The sequence below is a fragment of the Etheostoma cragini genome, chromosome 9 (genome assembly GCF_013103735.1).
Source record: "Etheostoma cragini isolate CJK2018 chromosome 9, CSU_Ecrag_1.0, whole genome shotgun sequence".
Lineage (NCBI taxonomy): Eukaryota > Metazoa > Chordata > Actinopteri > Perciformes > Percidae > Etheostoma > Etheostoma cragini.
In genome coordinates, this window is record NC_048415.1 from 11,552,999 (window position 1) to 11,572,099 (window position 19,101).

The following is a 19,101-nucleotide window of genomic DNA, read 5'->3' on the forward strand; positions in this document are numbered from 1 at the left end:
AACACCTCAGCAGATTTATCATTGACCGTATCTATAAAGACTTCGCCCTATTATGGGAAAATGTTGTGTTTTGTTTTTATAGAACTCAAAGTAAAGAAAAGATGTTTTTTATTATAAATGTATTAATCCTTTTGGCCAAATTTAATATTCAAAAATGGTAATTCAGTTCTAAAAAAACTAATTTTATTTTTTTTTTTCACGATGTTGTGCATATTGTCAGCATATGGTCCTCCTTATCTCTCTAATGACCTTTAAGCTTCCCCTAGCAAATTGTATTGAAATAATTATGTTTGTTGTGTTTGTATTTTTTACTTTTGTGTGTCGTTGGTGTTCTGTTTTGTATTTTTTGCAATAAAGATGGCATTTAAAAATAAAAATAAAAATAAAAAAGACACCCACCACTCAACGTTATTCTTCTTCTTTTTTATGGCGGTTGGTACCAGCTTTGTGGTGCATTTCCGGCACGATCTGGTCTGGAGTGTTTTTGATAACAAAAAATGAAAAAGTTCACCAGAACTTCTCTGCAGTATATCATGTAAATTTAATGTCATCTGGTTATCCCCAAGTTGTAAAAATCAATTGTTGTCTGGCTTTAAGCTATTTAATAAAATACATAATACATGCTCTAAGATCTTTTGCTTATTGCAGTATTCACATTTTCCATCAACATGCTTTTTCATTATAAATAATGATCCATTTAATCCTGCATGTCCTTATCTCATTCTGTACACCAAATCCTCTTCTTGCTTAATTCTGTAAGTATTCCTGTTCATTATTCCACAAAAACTGCCACCTTCCATTTATTTTAGCTTTAAATATACTTTTTAACTTCTGCTTTACTGTATTTACCTCCTACACCAATATGAGCAGGTACCCATATAAAAATAGTACCAATCCCAGACTTTATCAGATATGCATTACACTAATACACTATGTCCTTTCTAGACTCAAAATGAAGATATGTGGCTTATAACGCTTAGCTGGAGTCTGAAGTGATCACAGCTTGCTCAGGTCTATTGCTCTCCACCCACATCAAGGCCATCCATACTGCAAATAGTTCTGCCGTGCATAAATGTAAATCATCATTCATTCTTTTAGCAGATACAATGTTTCATTGAGGGATTACATAAGCAATTCCCATTTTCGTATCTGTCTTCTTAGATGCATCAGTACATATAATGACTCCTTTATATTTTCTTGGAATGTAATTTGAAGCCTGTATCGATGCACTTCAATAACCTCATTTTCCTCCAATAAGCCTAAGTCAACTGGAGCCTCTAACAACAGCCCAGGAGGAACAACTTGATAAACCACTGAAGGGCTTATTTCCAGTGCACTGATTCCCATCATAATTACCTTCTGCCTTATTGTCCATCCAACACTTTTAATTAGGTCAATCTCTCTTTCTTGACATTGCCATAGAACTGACTGACTCCAATATTTGTCAGTATGACCCCTTAAATTTGCCCAGTACACAAGAGACAGCTGGTTTCTTCTAAGATGGAGGGGCATCTCCCCATCTCTACCTGAACTGCTGCCACTGGAGAGGTCTTTAGTGTAGGGTGACCAGACGTCCCCGGTTTCCGAGGGACAATCCCAGATTTTGGTGACCTGTCCCCGGCTGTATCTGTCCCCGGAAATGTCCCGGTTTACACTGTGACTGACGGACCCAAAATTGGAATAAAAGAAATAAAACACAGACCAAACGGAGCCGATCGAGCAGCGCTGCTCAGAGATCAGAGATGTTTTAGAAAGCCGTGTTTTACGATGCTAAAATTACTGATTATTTACATGGAGTCTGGTGGGTTTAGCAAACAAAATTTCGCGGACTTTTATGTTTAAAAAAAGCATCTTAATCTTTAACAGAAAGTTCGACCTCCTAAGAAATCCTTTCCATGTTATCAGACACTTAGAATATTAATTTGAGTCTGTCAGTAGCAAAACGACCAATTTAATGAACATAAATACAAGCTGGACAATCATCCTATTAACTTCCATTTGATAGCCTCAAACCTTGATTCTGCATTACATCTAACTTTTGTAATGGTGAATTAGCAGCTGATCAATACACAGAACACCCATAATCAAATACCGATCTCATCAGTCCTGTATAAATGGATTTCAAAGCAGGTCTTCTTGCTCCCCATGCTACTCCATGCAAACGTCTCATCAGGTTCATCACTTCCTTGCATTTATCTATAATTTTTGGATATGTATTGTCCAAAGTCAATTTTTAGTCAAACCAAATACCCAAATATTTGAAGTCCACTTGTTCTAATTCTGCCCCAGATAATTTGATTTTCATTCAAACTTCTTCTTCTTCTGGCAGATTTGTATTGCTTCCTGCCAGTGTATTCAACTATCATTATATTTCCCTCATGCAAATAGTACATGTTCTACCATTCCCTACTGTCTATAATGTAGCATTCAATTCTGTATGCCCTAATCTGCGTCTGGTATAGACCTCTTCTATGGGCTGAAATATGTGCCACCAGAAACTGAATTTGAATAATTTATATTTGAATTTCTTAACTTGAATAATTGCATTGATAATCTAAATTTGAATCACATCATTTGAAATTGTAGTTTCATTTGAATCATTGCATTGAAAAACTGAATCTGAATAGTCAAATTTAAAATTGAATTTATTTGTTTGGAACTGAAGTCTAATAAAAATTTGAGTCTTACTGAAAATTCAACTCTATCTCTACATTCAGTTCTCACGATTCAATTTCAAGTTACTGTGACGGACATGCGGGTAATTGAAGGATGAAGGAAGAGCAATCAAGCGCAGATTGATAGAGTGCATTGGCGCAGGATCAGCACTGAAGATGCCAAGGTAAGCAAGGTATAATATTTTACATGTGAGAATGTGTTTTAGGAGTGTATGGCGCCTTTGACCTGCAATCTTAGCTGCGGTGGCGGCGAGATGCAGAGAGTTCCGTGGCAGGAGGCAGCGTCTCTTTGCCCAATCATACTGACCTGGGATGCAAACAGATTAAGCAGAGCTTTTTATTCCCTTCCAAAAATCAAATTAGACAGAACAAACAGAAGTAACTATGACATGTGCTTGTCACATTTCTTCAGTCAGTGAAGCCATGTGCTCTTGTTTGTTCCTGATTAGAATGACTGCTGGCAGTATTTTTTTTAGATAAAATTGGCTCGTTAACACAAGCAAAATGACAAAAACAAATTGTCAGATTTTGCACAGACAGGCCAGCACAACTGGAACATTTGAAGGCATGAATTCAACTATGTCTGTTTTTTGTTTTGTTTCTAATTCTAATTTATTTCATCTAACAATATTATTTTGTTCATCAACAAATAATGTGAATAGCAGTCAGTATTCTAACATTTGCTTACTGACCTTTTGCTCACCCACAAGACTCATACCAACAATAATTCACTCTGAATTATTGGTCTCCACCTACAGCACGTCAGAGTAAAACACTCATGCTTTATATCTATTTATGCTGTTCTCATTAACCATTCATATTTTTACTGTTGCTATAAAAAGTAATGCATTATAATCCATGTATGTAATCCATGTGCTAATATTGTACGTATTGTTTCTTTTTTCAGTCTCAGACAGCTCATTACCCGGTTCCAACTGTAGAAAGGTAACAAAATTCTGTCTTCAGCGGAAGCAATAACATTGTTTTTAAATTAACTAAATAATTTTAAATTCAATATTTGGTGTCAAATTATTGATTTATTTGGTAAGTAACCGTGAAAGAAGTGGGATCCTGCGTCCAGGGTTTATTTGCAATAATGACCGCTCTACATTACAGTATCCCTAGTAATGCATTGCCAGACCTTCCTCCACATTACTGAGGAGGAGGATCTGGCTAGTCCACACAACATTTTGGACTGGGACAAAACCATAACTTGTTATATTGGCATTTCTTTAAACCAATTACAATGGTCATGGGTGGAGCTAAGAGCCGGACGTAGCCATGGTGACTCATTCAAAATTTCTTATAGTCATGCAACAGAAAACAGATTGGACAGATAGTTTAGCTAGCTGTCTGGATTTACCTTGTAGAGATCTGAGGAGCAGGTAACCATAGTGCTCAGAAATCCACTGGAGATCAAAATGCCAACACAGGAAGCTGAAGATGACGGACATCCGGACAAAAAGAGGGACATCTGGTGGAATCTCCGGTGGCACTGGACCAATCCCAGAAGTGGAAGGATTGGCAACAGCATAGTACAAGATGGATTATCCATTTGTGACCTTTTTGCACAATTTAAATTTGTATTTAAAAAAAACAATTACGTGTGTGCATCTCATGACCTGAATGTGGATGTTTTTCATCTCATGCAGATGTGTGAATCTGTCTTGAGTGTGTGCGCATTGATGTTGAGTGCATTCCAGGGATTTTCTTTGCATAGCTTTCACATGGTGCTGACTGCTTGTGCAGCTGAAGCATGAGGTTCAGCGGCCACAAAGGCATCTGCAGTCATCTTAGGCCACCTGTCACAAAGCATTTCCAAAACTCCAACAGTTAGGCAAAAGAAAAATGTCAGCTGGTCAACCAAACCTGGAGCTGCTTTTTGTTACTGCCTGTCTGGCAGCCACAGATGGAGCTAGCCTATGATGTCTTTTTGTGGATTTGAAGTTACTGTATGACAAAGCTATTTAAAAAAAAAGTCAAGGCAATATTTGCTAGACGAAAGAAGAATTGGGACCCATTATAAATGCAGAGCTAGGGACTTAACACTGGAGTCATGTGAATGTGAAGGAACGTTTCTGTAGCCCGGACAATAAACTGCTGGCTGTGGGGTTTTGTCCATACTATTTACCGGGGGAGTTTAGGTCCGTCATAGTGATTGGTGTTAACATTCCACCCTCTGCTGATGCGGAGACAGCTGCTGACGTCATTCACACCACTGTCTCACAACTCCAGGCGCAACAGCCCAATGCCTTCATCATTATCACTGGGGATTTTAATTAGGTTTCACTGGATAAATCCCTCCCGGACTTTCAACAATACATTAACTGCTCCACAGGAGACAAAACTCTGCACCTCCTGTATGCAAATGCCGAGGATGAGTACAGTGCCACTGTCCTACCATTGGTAAATCAGATCACAACCTTATCTTGCTGTCTCCTATGTATGTTCCTCTTGTCCAGCGGCAGCCTGTCCACACAAGGACTGTGAGAAGGGGGACTCAGGAGGCTGAGGAGGCACTGCAGGACTGCTTTGAGTCTACAGACTGGGACCTGCTCTGTGAGCCATTTGGGGAGAACATCAATCACATGACAGACTGTATCACAGAATGCATCAAATTCTGTGAGAACATCCCCATGCCCTCCCGGACTGAACGCTGCTTTCCTAATTCCAAGCCGTGGATCACCAGACCATTTGAAAATCCTTCTTAATGAGAAGAAGAAAGCTTTCAGGTCAAGGGACAGACAGGAGCTAAGGGAAGTACAGCACAAACTGCGGGATAAACCGAGGGCGTGTAAAAACTCCTACAGGAGGAAGCTGGAGGCCAGTCTCCACCAGGATAATATGAGGGCCGTGTGGACAGGGATGAAAGAGATCACCGGATGTGGGGGTAGGAGAAGTCAAACACCAGGCAGCCGGGAGAGAGCAAACAAACTAAACTGTTACTTTAAAAGGTTTAACTCAAAGCTATCCCCTGCCTCCTCTTTCAGTCCACCAACCCTCTACTCCCACTCACTGCCTCCTCACCCCCCTCTTTTGCTCTCACACCTCTCCCCTCACTCCCCTGTAGTCTGCCCCCCCCCGCCCCCCCCCTTCATCCTGAGCCTGCAGAGGGTGTGGAAGACATCCTGTCTTGTCCCGGTCCTCAAGAAGTCAACTCTATTTGGCCTCAAGGATGGGATGTAAGGCCCTGTAGTGATAAAGGTGCTAAAGAGGCTGGTCTGGGCCTACCTGAGGCCGTAGGTGAGATCTTCTTTGGACCGTCTATAGTTTGTCTACCAGCCTCGTCTGGGAGTGGACGGTGTCATCCATCTCCTGCAGCAAGCTCTTCTGCACCTGGATGGCGGTTGTGGCACTGTGAGAATCACATTTTTTGATTTCTCCAGTGCATTCAACACCATCCAGCCACTGCTACTAGGTGAGAAGCTGCGGGTGATGGGTGTCGGTGCGTCTACAGTCTCCTGGATTACCGACTACCTGAAAGGCAGACCACAGTTTGTCCGCCTGGACCGTGTTCGGTCTGATGTGGTGGTGAGTGGTCCAGGGGGCCCACAGGGGACTGTGCTGTCTCCTTTTCTGTTCACCTTATACACCACCGACGTCCAGTACAACTCAGAGTCATGCCACCTACAGAAGTTTGAATGTTGGAGATGATCTACCAGTCTGTTGTGGCCAGCGGTCTGTTCTCCTCTGCCATCTGCTGGGGCAGCAACATCGGAGCCAGCGACACAAACAGGCTGAACGAACTGATTAGGAAGGCTTGCTCTGTCATCGGCTGCAAACAGGACACTTGTTGTGGTGGAGAGGAGGTCACTGAACAAAATGTTATCTATGATTTTAAACCCAATCGTCCAAGATTTGTAAGTCAGTTTGTTTCCATTTGCAAACACTGACATTTGCTGTGAACTACCATTTGGCTGTTGACATGTGCAGACTTGAAGAGAAATGCACAATCTGGAGAAGGATATGAAACAATGACTGAAGGACACTCGCAAGAAATCAACTATATTTGCAAACTAGCAAACTACACATACAAAAGGTGTACAAAACTGCAAGAATAGATAGTTACTAAAACAATAGTTAAATGTCAAACTTGCTTACACCCTTAACTATGGTAAGTTCTAGGATGCTAAGTGACAACACTGAGATTTATTTGTCCCATGTTCATACAATTTCTTAGACTGGGTAAACCTTGCCCACTCTCCTAACGATTTGATTTTGCCCTGCAGCTCTGTACAGCGTCATTTGAACTACGCCTGTTGGTCACATCTCTTATGCAGAGAAAATACAGAGCAGACTCCCCAGACCAACGCTCCATCTCAAATCCATTGAGCTTGACTTGGTCTCGTGATAGCCAGACCAACAATTTGTGTTATTTTTACAAATACAATCCACTGCATCAATGCAGCTTTGAATTTATAATATGATTATTTTTATAGTTAGCAACATGCCTTGAATTTCACCTCCCTTGTACACAACATGTCCTCTCAGGGGGAAAAAGTAAACATTAAAATGCATTGTGTTTTTATAGGCTCCATCTGCCATCCTGCTCATATTTATGATATGGCCTTTAGCTTGTCGTCATCACCTGCCTTTGCATGCTTATGACTTGTGAAAATGTGCCATGAGCAACATGAGTCTGACATGGCCGCTGTAAAATAGACACTCTTGATAGTCACCATTATAAATCAATCAATCAATCTGTCAAGTTAAATCACATACAATACAATTTCAGTGAAATGTAATCCTGTCGGCTCCTACAATTTATGCATTAAAACAGAACTGCATTTCAATATCCTCCAGTAATCAAGTATAGTGAACTCCATGGTTAAAATTCTATGATTGCCAGAATACGGGTTAAAAGTAAAAGCAACCATTTTAGTGAAAAGTGTTTTAATTACTCTTTTCCCTCCCATTGACTTTCTGTCTCAGGAGTAAGAAAATGACACGTGAAAAAGTCAGAGAAACTCTTACAAGAGGTCACACAGTTTTGCATTTATAGAACATGCAAAAGAACAACAGTGTCCATCTGTGGACATTGTTTACCAATTAGAAAAAACCTTGCTAACTTACATTCTGTGTAGCATGAACAGTTCTTATTTCACCTCCTTGACAAACAAATGCACGATTGCACGCACACACAGCACATACATTAGCTAGAAACACAAAAATAGATGTCGGTCACTGCGGGTATTGACAGAGTGATGTACAATGACAACAGCGTCCCGTGGTGGGATACTGCTACAATTTTTAACGTTACAAGTAAGTATCAAGTAAACAACCATCAGGAAAACTTGCACCGCAAGCCTCTGCAGCTGCAACAGGGAATTAAAACCAAGTCAGTAAGGTAGCCAGTGACCTTTGTTTGTTGTCAATGTTACCAGTTAGCCATTAGCCTAGTTAATGGTAAATTACCATTAATGCTATCTCACAAGACAGCAGTCGTTTACGGTGTGGGAAGTGACTATAACGTTATGACATTATGTTAAGAGTCAAAACTCTGCAGCAGCTCAAATCATGACACTGATGTTACCACTTAACGTAACTTCCTTATCTTCTTCATCCCCTATGGGACAAAGGCTGCAAACAGATCAGTTTAGTAGATGTTATCCTTTGCAACCTACAACCATCTCCTCATGGCAGGTGCATGTTGTCCAGCAGCTCCTCCAACTTTTAGAAACACCAGCAAGCAGATCCGTTTCTAGCTTTTTGGGGGCCCTGTGTTAAATTTATTTTGCAAAGTGCCCCCAAAAGTGGTTTACTTCTCCCCCCTGTTTTTTGCCAACTTGGCCTTTGTTTGTGGTGTGACTAATTCACCTATAGTCTAATATTTACAGATGAATTTGAATAAAAACGTTGATGATTGATCATACAATTTTTTAGATGTTTTATTTTTGTTAAAGGTCACTTTTAATTATTGTACTCATCATAAGGAAGAAAATCACTTTAAATTCGGGACTGTCTACATTCATTTTTGGGATGGCTTAGATTGTATTCAACTGGTGGAACGGTGGAAACATACCAAGATAGGCTGCAATGCACCAATAAAGACAGGGAAGAAGAAGACTACAAGCTAATAAACATGGATGTAAACAATGCTTAAAATGTGTTTTATAAGGAAGGAAATGCATTCAGTGTGTTAGACTTTAAGGAAACACCTTTTAAGATCCCTTCACAGAGACATTACCCCCATCACTTGGTTGTTTTTTGTTGTGTGTTTTGCATCAGCTGAAGGGATCTGAATGGAATAGCCTAAGGTGTGAATGGTGGCTGCATGTGTTTACTAATGGGGCCACCAAGGTAGTGATTGAGCCTATGCCTTAAGGCATTTGTAGGCAATTGGCTCATCCTGAGTGACATAAGATAAGAGGAGAGAAGCTTTGTCCCACAGTGGGGAAATTGCGGTTCAAGAGCACAGATAGATAATAGATGCCGATCACTACCGGTATTGATAGCCAGAGTCTGTCTCATCATGTCTCAAATCAGCCTGTCTCCACAAGCAGAGCTGACCTGCTGATCCTGCGAGGTAAAAGTCGGCTTAAATAAGTATTGCGTGAACAAACAAGGAAGTGAGGTGACCAAGTATGGTAAGTTGGGGTAGTGGATGGGCACAAGCCAAAACAAGACTTTCTGTAGACTGCGGTTTTCGTCCTGGGTAAAACTAAAAGTCCACTGTGATTTAAAAATTAACAGTTTTACGGACCTTAGTTTGTGATGCCATAACGTCTGTGACATCACGTTAAATTCCTCTTTTAGTAGTTTTGCGTGACCAATTTAAAGCCAATCCCTGAAGTTTTACTGATCCTATATTTGTATTGCCTAAATCTAACTCAGTTTCACAATGGTTACATGCTTAACATGGCTTGTTAAATTAGAACAGGATGTTAAGAAATGTGTTTCTGAATCTTTGAGGAAGGAGAGGCTTGGTCTAACTGAAGATTTAAACAAAAGATTTAATTGAACAGAATGATGAAAATGACATGACAAAAAGCAAACATAACACTGCCGCTGACAGCGGACTGAGAAACATGCTTCCCCTTTAGGAATCACATCAGTCAGTCTCAAATCTTTCTCAGTATCACAGTTATATTCCCTGCTCCTGGGGGCGTTTCTGATTCCTACGTGTATGGCATAGTGATGTGTTGGGCGCATCTTATTGGTTTCTTCACTGTCCAATCGGAAGACATGCGCTTAACGCTGCCCTCTAGGGGTCGAGCTCCGTCACAGATCAAAAGATTCCTGTGTGAAGATGTCAAATATTTACAGGAATGTACATTGTCTTTGTCCTAATCTAGTAGAGCACACCAGGGGGTTGGAGACAGAAAGTTATTTCCTGCTGTGCAGCAGAAGGTTTCTTTCTATATGTTAATTGTTTGGTTTTGGTCTAATCTGTTAGGGAGTGACAGAGGGCGATATATAACACAAGGGTCTGCTTTGACCTGATCTATAGAGACAGCATGTTGTAAACTTGCAACAGTATTTGACTCTGGCTCCAGCGTACATCAAATCAAAAAACGACATTGTTATCAAATATCAACTTTTATAAACTCAACAATAGCAACAACATAATTACGGTCACATGATTGGCCAGGACAAATGGCCTCTGTGCGGTAGTAGAATGGTCAAATGTGTTGTTTTGAAATCTGTAATATATACAGTTTGTGTGGCCATGCGAGCGGCCTATGACACTCGAGAATCAAAAATTTCCGATAACGGTATCCAGTATCCAGAATAATCCGTACCAGTAGCCAGAACACTCTGTACCCGTATCCAGAACAGAAAACCTGGGAGGAGAAACGCACCAGGGAGCGCTGGCCCCTTAGATAGCTGTGGCACCCGGCAGCCTCTGCAGCGGCATGCACAATGCTGTACCTCGGTACAGCTGTGATGGGTAAACACAACATCAAAACAGGATCGCAATACATTGTAAGCAAACAGGCAGACAAGGCACTTTCAAGGCACCGCTTTACAGGACACACCGCCCTCAGAACCCGGCAGGGGGGCACGCAATCTGTGCAACCACACAGCACCCAAGTATAACAAATAAGATTGTCAGATGTCGATAAACACCAAATAGCTCAAAACAGGGACGCATGCATCTTACCGAGGCACCCAACGCCCCAGGTGTTCCTCTATCCACACGGCCCGACTAAAGTCGGCTCTGTTTAATTTATAATTGTATATTTATACTGTTTGTTGATCCCCAGTGGGGAAATTACAATTTCCAGTCTGCTTTATTAATAATTACTACACACAGGGCTGAACTACACTCATATACTCAGGATCTAATCATGCACTAATGGAGAGATGTCAGAGTGAGTGGACTGCCAGCTGGACCTGAGCGGTTGGGGGGTACGGTGCCTTGCTCAAAAGGCAAAAGAGGCAAAAGAGTACCTGGCAGAGCCCAGGAGGTGAAGTGGCATTCTTCCAGCTACAACAATAAAAGGACAAGGGAGATCAGTTTGAATGTTGTCCCACACTGATACACAATCATGTTGATCCATTATTCAGAGAACTGTAATAAAAAAATGTGTCACAATTGCTTGTGCCTTATGAACAGTGTAGAACAAGCATCTAGGTTGGAGATCTAATTTGAGAAATATGCATAATTACCATTTGCCACCCACCTTATGTTACCCGCCATTAAAACTTAAGACTGGACAGCACAATGCTCCACTGTGCTCTAATGATTGAAAGAGGCTGAAGACCGTTGAATACCAATGTTCACCTTACAAATACACTATATTGCCATACAACATACTGCCACAGAGCAAAAGTTAACAGGTGCATTTTTTGTTCTTTGTATCAAGTCTTCAGACTTTTACCAACAATTATGATAAATACTAATAGCATACTACTAATAGTAACTTTTTATAACTAATATGAAGAAATATGAAAAAAAATCTATCTGTAGTGCATTACTCAGCACAACCTTATCGGTGTCACCTATTAAGGCGCTAAGAAAGAGTTTAAATAGGGTCACCTTTAATGCTTTTTGAACAATTAATAGAAAAAACACTTAACTATTTAGATGTCTAATAAAAGGTATTTTTATGGGGATTTTGTCTGAGGAATGATTATATCAGCTGCTATAGTCTATATCAGCTGCTATAGTCTTTTTCATCCACCCAAACTTGTTACGGCGGGGGGTGAGGGGAGGACCCAAATGCAACAGACAGCAGGCAGGAGCAGATATACAGGGTTTTTTATTTAAACCACAGTTAAAAACACACCGAACAAAAGGTAAGGTCCAAGCAAAATCCAAATCAGGCACGGGAAAGGCTGAAGTCCAAACAAGGGACAAAACCAGGCATGAGGGATATAGGGAACAAACAGAGAGGACTCCATAAGTGAAAACTCACAGGGGATCGCAGGAACACTGGCAGGAAGACACGGACGGTGAAAACTCACAAGGCAGAAGGAACTCGATGTAGGACAGTCACAGCACAAAATGATCAAGCACTAGACAAAAGGAACACAGAGGTTAAATACACAAGGTAACAAGGTAATGGGAAACAGGTGGGACGTCAGGTGAATCACATTAGGGCGGGGCAGGACAATCAGACAAACAAAGTAAAGCTAGACTAGACAAGACAAGACAAAAATAAAGCAGAAAGCATAACCAACAGACACAGGGAAACATAAGACAGAATCTATGACACCCAACTAGGGAGAAAACCGGGACAAACACACAGGGAAGGCCAAACGGGAAAAATAACCCCAAACAAAAACCCCAAACCATAACACAAACTGACCACATCAGAACTGTCACGTCAATTAGGTTCTTCTTCCTGCTGTGCCTCTTTGTCCTTGTCATTTCCCAGCAATCAGAATTATTTTCTCTTCAATCGCCAAATTAGTGCCTTTTTACTACAGCTGGACTGATAAATTATGTGTTGAGTCAAATGTTCTGTAACTGCACTCATTCCCAAAAATCAAATCAGCCATTTCCTCAGAAATCATTTGGAGAGAAGACAGTTTTTACATTACTGAGTGAATAACTTTGCTATAAATTTTCCTAATATTCGTATCTAAAAGGTTCATAATGAAAATCCCAGGCAAAGAGCCAATATATGTTGCATATCCTGCACAAAACTGTACACACACACACACACACACACACACACACACACACACACACACACACACACACACACACACACACACAGTCGTGTCTGGCTATCTTTGTGGGGATCAGTCATTGACATAATGCATTCCCTATTCCCTTACCCTAACCTTAACCATCAAACCTAAATGCCTAACCTTATCCCTTACCCTTACCCTAACCATTACCTAACTCTAACCCTACTCCTAAAACCAAGTCTTATTCCTCAAAAAGCCCTTTAACGTTATGGGGACCAGCATTTTGTCCCCACAAAGCTGTCAGGTCTGAACTGGCATGTTACATTATTTTTGGAATTTGCCATTAAAAGCCACCAATGTGTGAACCTGCTTAATGCAACTTTAAAAACTCTTTAGAGAAACATCAGCTGTTGAGATTGGCTTTTCAACATCAAACCTCTAGGCATCTCAGCCAGCCGTTTGGTGAAACAATGTCAGAAATAATGAATTTCACTGAAAGGACAAGCTATCAAACTGACAGAACAATAACAGAACCCATACTGACACCACAGTGCCCAAAAACAACAAATCTGACAATCCAGCTCAGTATGTCACCCACTCAGTGATCATGTGATGTGTGCCTTTAGTAAAACAATTGTCCTCAGTAAGCATATGTGCAGGAACTTGAATGTCTGCTGATCAGTGAGTGGCAGTCAGTAGCAGCATTGGCAGTTCTGACAATGGCATTAATGCTAAAAACTTCATTTGTTCCTGTCACAATAAGCAGTATCAGCTCCATTTTGCACATTGCCATTCTTTCTTTATCGCTTTCAATTGGTGAAATTATTCAAAATGAATTTCATAAAAACTAATAACAGGTAACAGATTTTTAACTACAACACTGTCACTTTCACTTGTTTTTTAATTGTTCTCTCCAAATGATTTGTGCGTGCGTGAGTAGGTGTGTGCGTGCATGTGTACGTGTGTGCGTGCGTGAAAAGGTCAGTGTGATCATTTATTAACATGCATCAGTTGTAAACATCTGCTCAGCAGAGATTTATCATTCATGAAAAACAGAAATGCTATGTGATACCTGCATGCTATTACATTATTCACTCAGTTCATGAAACATGCCAGGTAATAAAAGTACTTCCCGATGTCAAGCTGATCACCATGTAGGCAATCAGGCTCTATGAGGCTGTGTGACAACTGGAATAGATTTAAAGAAGTCTGTTTCATTCATCAAACTGGGAGTTCTCTCATGAAATCATCTTGCCTCAGGATTCTGTGTTTGGATTAATCAGATACTGGGTGGGAAAATGACAGCTTCTTGGAAATGATATTATTTCTAAATTCAGATCTAACTTTGGGCATGTACATGATATAAACACATCTACCTTCTGCCTAGAAGCCTTTGACTTATTATTTACTGATGGTGTAGAGTGCTGGTATAGTTATTCAGGCAATTCCATTGTCATTCAAGGAAATTAAAATTAAAAATACAGTACAATTACTTGCTGACCACTAAGCAATTGCACTAAAGAATCAGTGTGCACATTGGCTATGGAGGTTGAGTAGCCCAACAACACCTTGGCATAGTTTACCGATACAGTGATCCAGTGGGAACATTATGAGTCAGATTACCGGCATAGTTGCAAGTCTCTAGTGACTTTTAACTTTAGTGGCTGTTACACTACAGGTATACCAATATGACGCTATTAAACTAAAGGTACCCTGTGGAGTTTTTTACCACTAGTAGCCCAATATTTTTTTTACTAGTGGGTCTCTTTTTTGTTGGTTTTTATACACATGTTGCTTTATTCAGTCCATAAGGAATTGCCTCAGAACCTATTGTGAAATTTTCTCTAAAACACTATTAAATGCCAGATAGATAGATAGATAGATAGATAGATAGATAGTTGGATAGATAGATAGATAGATAGATAGATAGATAGATAGATAGATAGATAGATAGATAGATAGATAGATAGATAGATAGATAGATAGATAGATAGATTGATAGATAACCATAAGGTGCATGTAAGTATTGCACTTTGTCAAAGTTACAGAGGATGTAATTTTGAGTCCAGATCTCAGCAGCCTCCCACTAATGTGTTTTCTGCAACAGAATGGGCATTAGTTGAAGTTTGATGGCCAGCATTAAGAATTTGGTGTCGCTTGGTGAAACACTTTGGGGGTAATAGTCTTTGGCTGAAGACGCCTCTCTTCTCAACCAGCTTGCCAACTCAACTCCTCCTCCAATCACTAGCTTGTTGAGCTTGTTAGCCTCTCTTTCCCCAATACACAGTAGCAGATTGCACTGGCCACTACAGACAGGTAGAATATCTGTAGCATCATTTTGCAGATGTTGATACCTGTGAGCCTCCGCAGGAAGTAGAGCCGGCTCTGGCCCTTCTTGTAGAGGTTCTCTGTGTTTCCAGTCCACTCTAGCCGTCGTCCAGGTGCACTCCAAGCAATTTATAAAAGTTAACCACCTCAACATCCACTTACATAAATACAGGGGTCAGAGGACATTTAGTCCTGTGAAAGTTCACCAGATTTCATTTACCAGTGAAGAGCTTGTGAACATCAGGTGAACAACACCAGCTGACTTATTTCCTACTTTTCTTCTCACTACACTGGAAATTTTTAACAATCTAATCAAAGATGAGCTCACCTTTGCCAACGCAGTAAAGGGAGGGAAACGCACTCCGCTATTGGGAATATTCCTCTCTAACATGTGCTCATTGCCCAACGAACTGGAGGAATTACAACTGCTTTTGGTTAAAAACAGGGACTTTTCTTCATCTAGTATGTTGTGCATCATGGAGAGTTGGCTTCGGGGATTAATAGCGGACTCTCAGCTACAGGGCGGACAGAAACACAAATCTCTCCGGCAAAACTGAAAGTGTTGGAATCTGTTTCTACATCAAAAGTGGCTGGTGCATTGACATGACAGTGACCAATCAGCACTGTTCTCCCGACCTGGCATCTCTCATCATAATCTGTAAGCCTTTATGTTCACCCTGTGAGTTTGCTTAATTCATTCTGGTTGGTGTTAACATCCCATCTTTAATAAAGGAAAACCTCACTCACAAACTCCCTAAATACAGACAGCGTATTAAATGCCCGACCAGAGAGGAGGACATATTGGATCATTGTTACATCACAGTCAGGATGCTCATCATGCCACCATACGTGTGAGATAAATTAGCCTTGCATTTGTCAATGCTGCAAAAGTTCGCGCCTTGGGCATACCCTAATGACCTATCTCCAGATGAAGCAACTGCCCTTGGCCACCTATGCTGTTTCCCAGCAATCAGTCACTATAATGTCACTGACTCAGTCCATGGGGCACAGAGATAGGGGCAGGTCCACATAAATCCATTCACATCCGCTAACTCCCACTGTTCATCCTTCCTCACCTTGCTATTTTCAGTGAGTATTACAGAGTCGCGAGAGGAAGAAGTGGTCCCTTTGGCTTCTGACGTTCATGGCTCTCCCACCTGTTTAGCACAGCAAACTCTCAGCTGCCCAGTGCCACAGAGCCACAGTTAGCGGTCCTGGCCAACTTCCTACCTCATCCCCAGTGAGCTATCCACCCCAAAGTGCTCAGTCGTCTCTGCTGAAAACACAGCTAGACCTTCCATTTTGCTGTCCTGCTGCTGGTCTTTGCTCATCTCTCCACTGGTCTGATCTACAGCTAGGTCATCAGTGCCAGCTGCCTTTTAAGAACCCAGGCCACTCTCCACAGGGGTCCCGTGTTCCAGAGCAGCTGAAGAGGACGGGCAGGATGATGGCCAGACGGGCAGGGCAGGGCTAGCAAACGACCTGAAGGTCCGTCTTCTAGGTACACCTCTTCTAGGTCCTGTGTACCTAGACGACAGACCTTCAGGTCGTTTACTGGAGCTGCTCTGCCCTTCCGGCCATCATCCTGCCCGTCCTTTTCAGCTGCTCTGGATCTCCTGGTCACTTTCCAGACCTGCTCTGCCCATCGCCCCTGCAATCTGGTGGTCCTCCAAGTGCTCCATCTGTCGGCGCTGCCCTCAGGGCTGTCCGACTGAGCTTTTGTGCTTTGTCTCTGTCCAACTACCAGAAAGGATGGAGATGAGGGAGAATGACAGTGAGAGAGAAAGAGAGAGAGAAAGAGAGAGAGAGAGAGAGAGAGAAAGAGAAAGAGCTCTGTCTGTGTTTGTGTGTACTGTATGTGTGTGATCGTGAGTGAGGCTTGAGGAGAGAGCGACAGACCAGGAGGAGAGTGGAATGAGAGAGCAGCACATTGTTCACACTTCACTCAAGACACTGATCTGCGTTTAAACCGGGGAATAAAAAAGAGGGAACACATATCAGGTAAGCAGATTTACGCTCTTTGGAAAGGCAATTCACAGTGACTTATCAAGAGATAAGTTACTGTATTGTATATCCATCATCAATTATAAAAATCACTTGATGACCACTATGATTCAGTGCCTTAAAAATAAAGAGAAGATTTGTTTAGGCTACACTGAGGCTACATTTTAATTTGTCTACTCTTTAATCTTCATTTACTAAAGTGGTATATTTAGCTACAGCCAATTTGAGCATAATAGGATTGTGGGGGGAAATTATTTTAATGTTAAAGTAAACCCCCTGAATTTATTTGAGTACAGAATGGCAAGATTAGGAACAAATGCTTTTGTGTTTAAAAAACTAAAATATTTGATTCTGCCATTCTAAATGCAAACTTACTCAGGGCCAAATGTATTTGTTTCGCAACATCCGTGTAAAAGCATAGCAAGGTATGTCGCAGGAACTGAAAATGGGACATTGCGCTTTCCGTGTCATGCATATGCATTCATGGGTGGGCCAAGGGAATAAATGTAAATCTAGTGAAATGGCAGCATGAATCTAAAAAAGACGAAGACAAGGATTACACTTTTTCTGTTGAAAAAATCATTAAGCTTTACAGATTAAGCAGCCATGCAATATTACAGTTACATTCCATTCCAGCAGTTGTTAAACTCCTCGCTACATTACAAACATCAGCATCAGGTTCATTTCAAACAGTCATAGCATCAGCAGTGGGAATATCGCAGTCTGCACGTATCATAGCACCCATGTACTTAACGCTTTCCTATAGCACACTAGTCAATACATACATGTCCCACCACTAATGACTAACATGCATCAAGCAGGCTTTCCAAAAACGTCATAGGAACCATTGATTGCACCCACATACCAACTGTCTCCCCGACACTCCAGAAACACATTTACAGAAACATACAACATACATTTTCCACGAATGTGAACGTTTAAATGTGCGCAATTTACGGTTTAGTTGGCAGAGAAAGGCACTTATTACCCAATGAACTCCAGGATAGGTAAATTTGGCGCACAGCGTGCGCTTTCTGCAGGTTGCCCATGGCGCTGATAACGCTAGGATCGCAAATGTACGTTCACCTGGCCCTCAGTGTCCTGGTGGCTCATTCAGCCACAAACAATATAATGTGAATAATACCATTATTTTCAGCAATACCATATATGAATAATTGAATATAACTGTACAAAGAAAATGACAGTGACCTGAGAAGCACATCATCTTGGAGTCATAATTTGAAGAGGGAGCATAAATAGGAAATTATGTCATGAAAGGTGCAGCATGCTAATACAGAATAGAGAGACTGTCTCGTCAGTGCATCAGGTGATGGATCAAAATGTCAAAAGTGACTTTTTTAAATGACTTGTGAGAGGCACTTCTGAGAAAGTCCACATTTAGGTTTTACACAATTCCCTAAGACTACACTTGACTACGTGGACACGTTAGCAAGTGAAAGTAAGAAGAAGCAAGCATTCATGCACTTTAACACATTTACACAATTATTTCTTTGGATAATAGTTTGGCTTTTTTGCCTTTATTTAGTACAACTGAAGATTTAGCAGTAGAGCACGGGGACAAAGAGGGGATGACATGCAGCACGGGCTGTGGGTGGGAGTTGAACCCAGGCCACTGTGGTAAGAACTGAGCCCCCGTTATTGGGCACATGCTTAACTAGGTGAGCAATGTCACGTTGCCTTTAGTGCAAAAGATGGTTGTTATTTACTGTTACTTTAACTTTTCTGAAAGGCACATTATCTGGATTTGCAAAGTGGATAACTCATGGTATCATTATGAAGAAGGAGAAAAACAATGGAAAGCTGCTATCAAGCATGCCTCAAAGTTTACTAGTTACCCTAGTGACAAAGCTGCTTCTAGTCACTGGACTGGCCTACTGCACTGTTTGTAATGAGTTATATACTCTAGGCAGGACTTGTAAAGTAAGAGACACTCTAAAAGTCCAGCATTTTACTGCATCCACTGCAGGATGTAGTCAACATTGCATTTAGT

At 41.1% G+C, this 19,101-nt stretch overlaps 1 long non-coding RNA gene across 1 annotated transcript in view; it reads right to left on the reverse strand.

Moving 5' to 3' along the window:
* Positions 1-6,170, reverse strand: part of LOC117950501 — a 786,205-nt gene extending 780,035 nt beyond the window's left edge. The window contains exons 1-2 of the long non-coding RNA XR_004657922.1: positions 6,044-6,170; positions 441-443 (exon numbers count right to left, since the gene is read on the reverse strand). This is a non-coding gene — a long non-coding RNA (uncharacterized LOC117950501). The remainder of the gene's footprint in view (positions 1-440; positions 444-6,043) is intronic.
* Between the last annotated feature and the right edge of the window lie 12,931 nt (positions 6,171-19,101).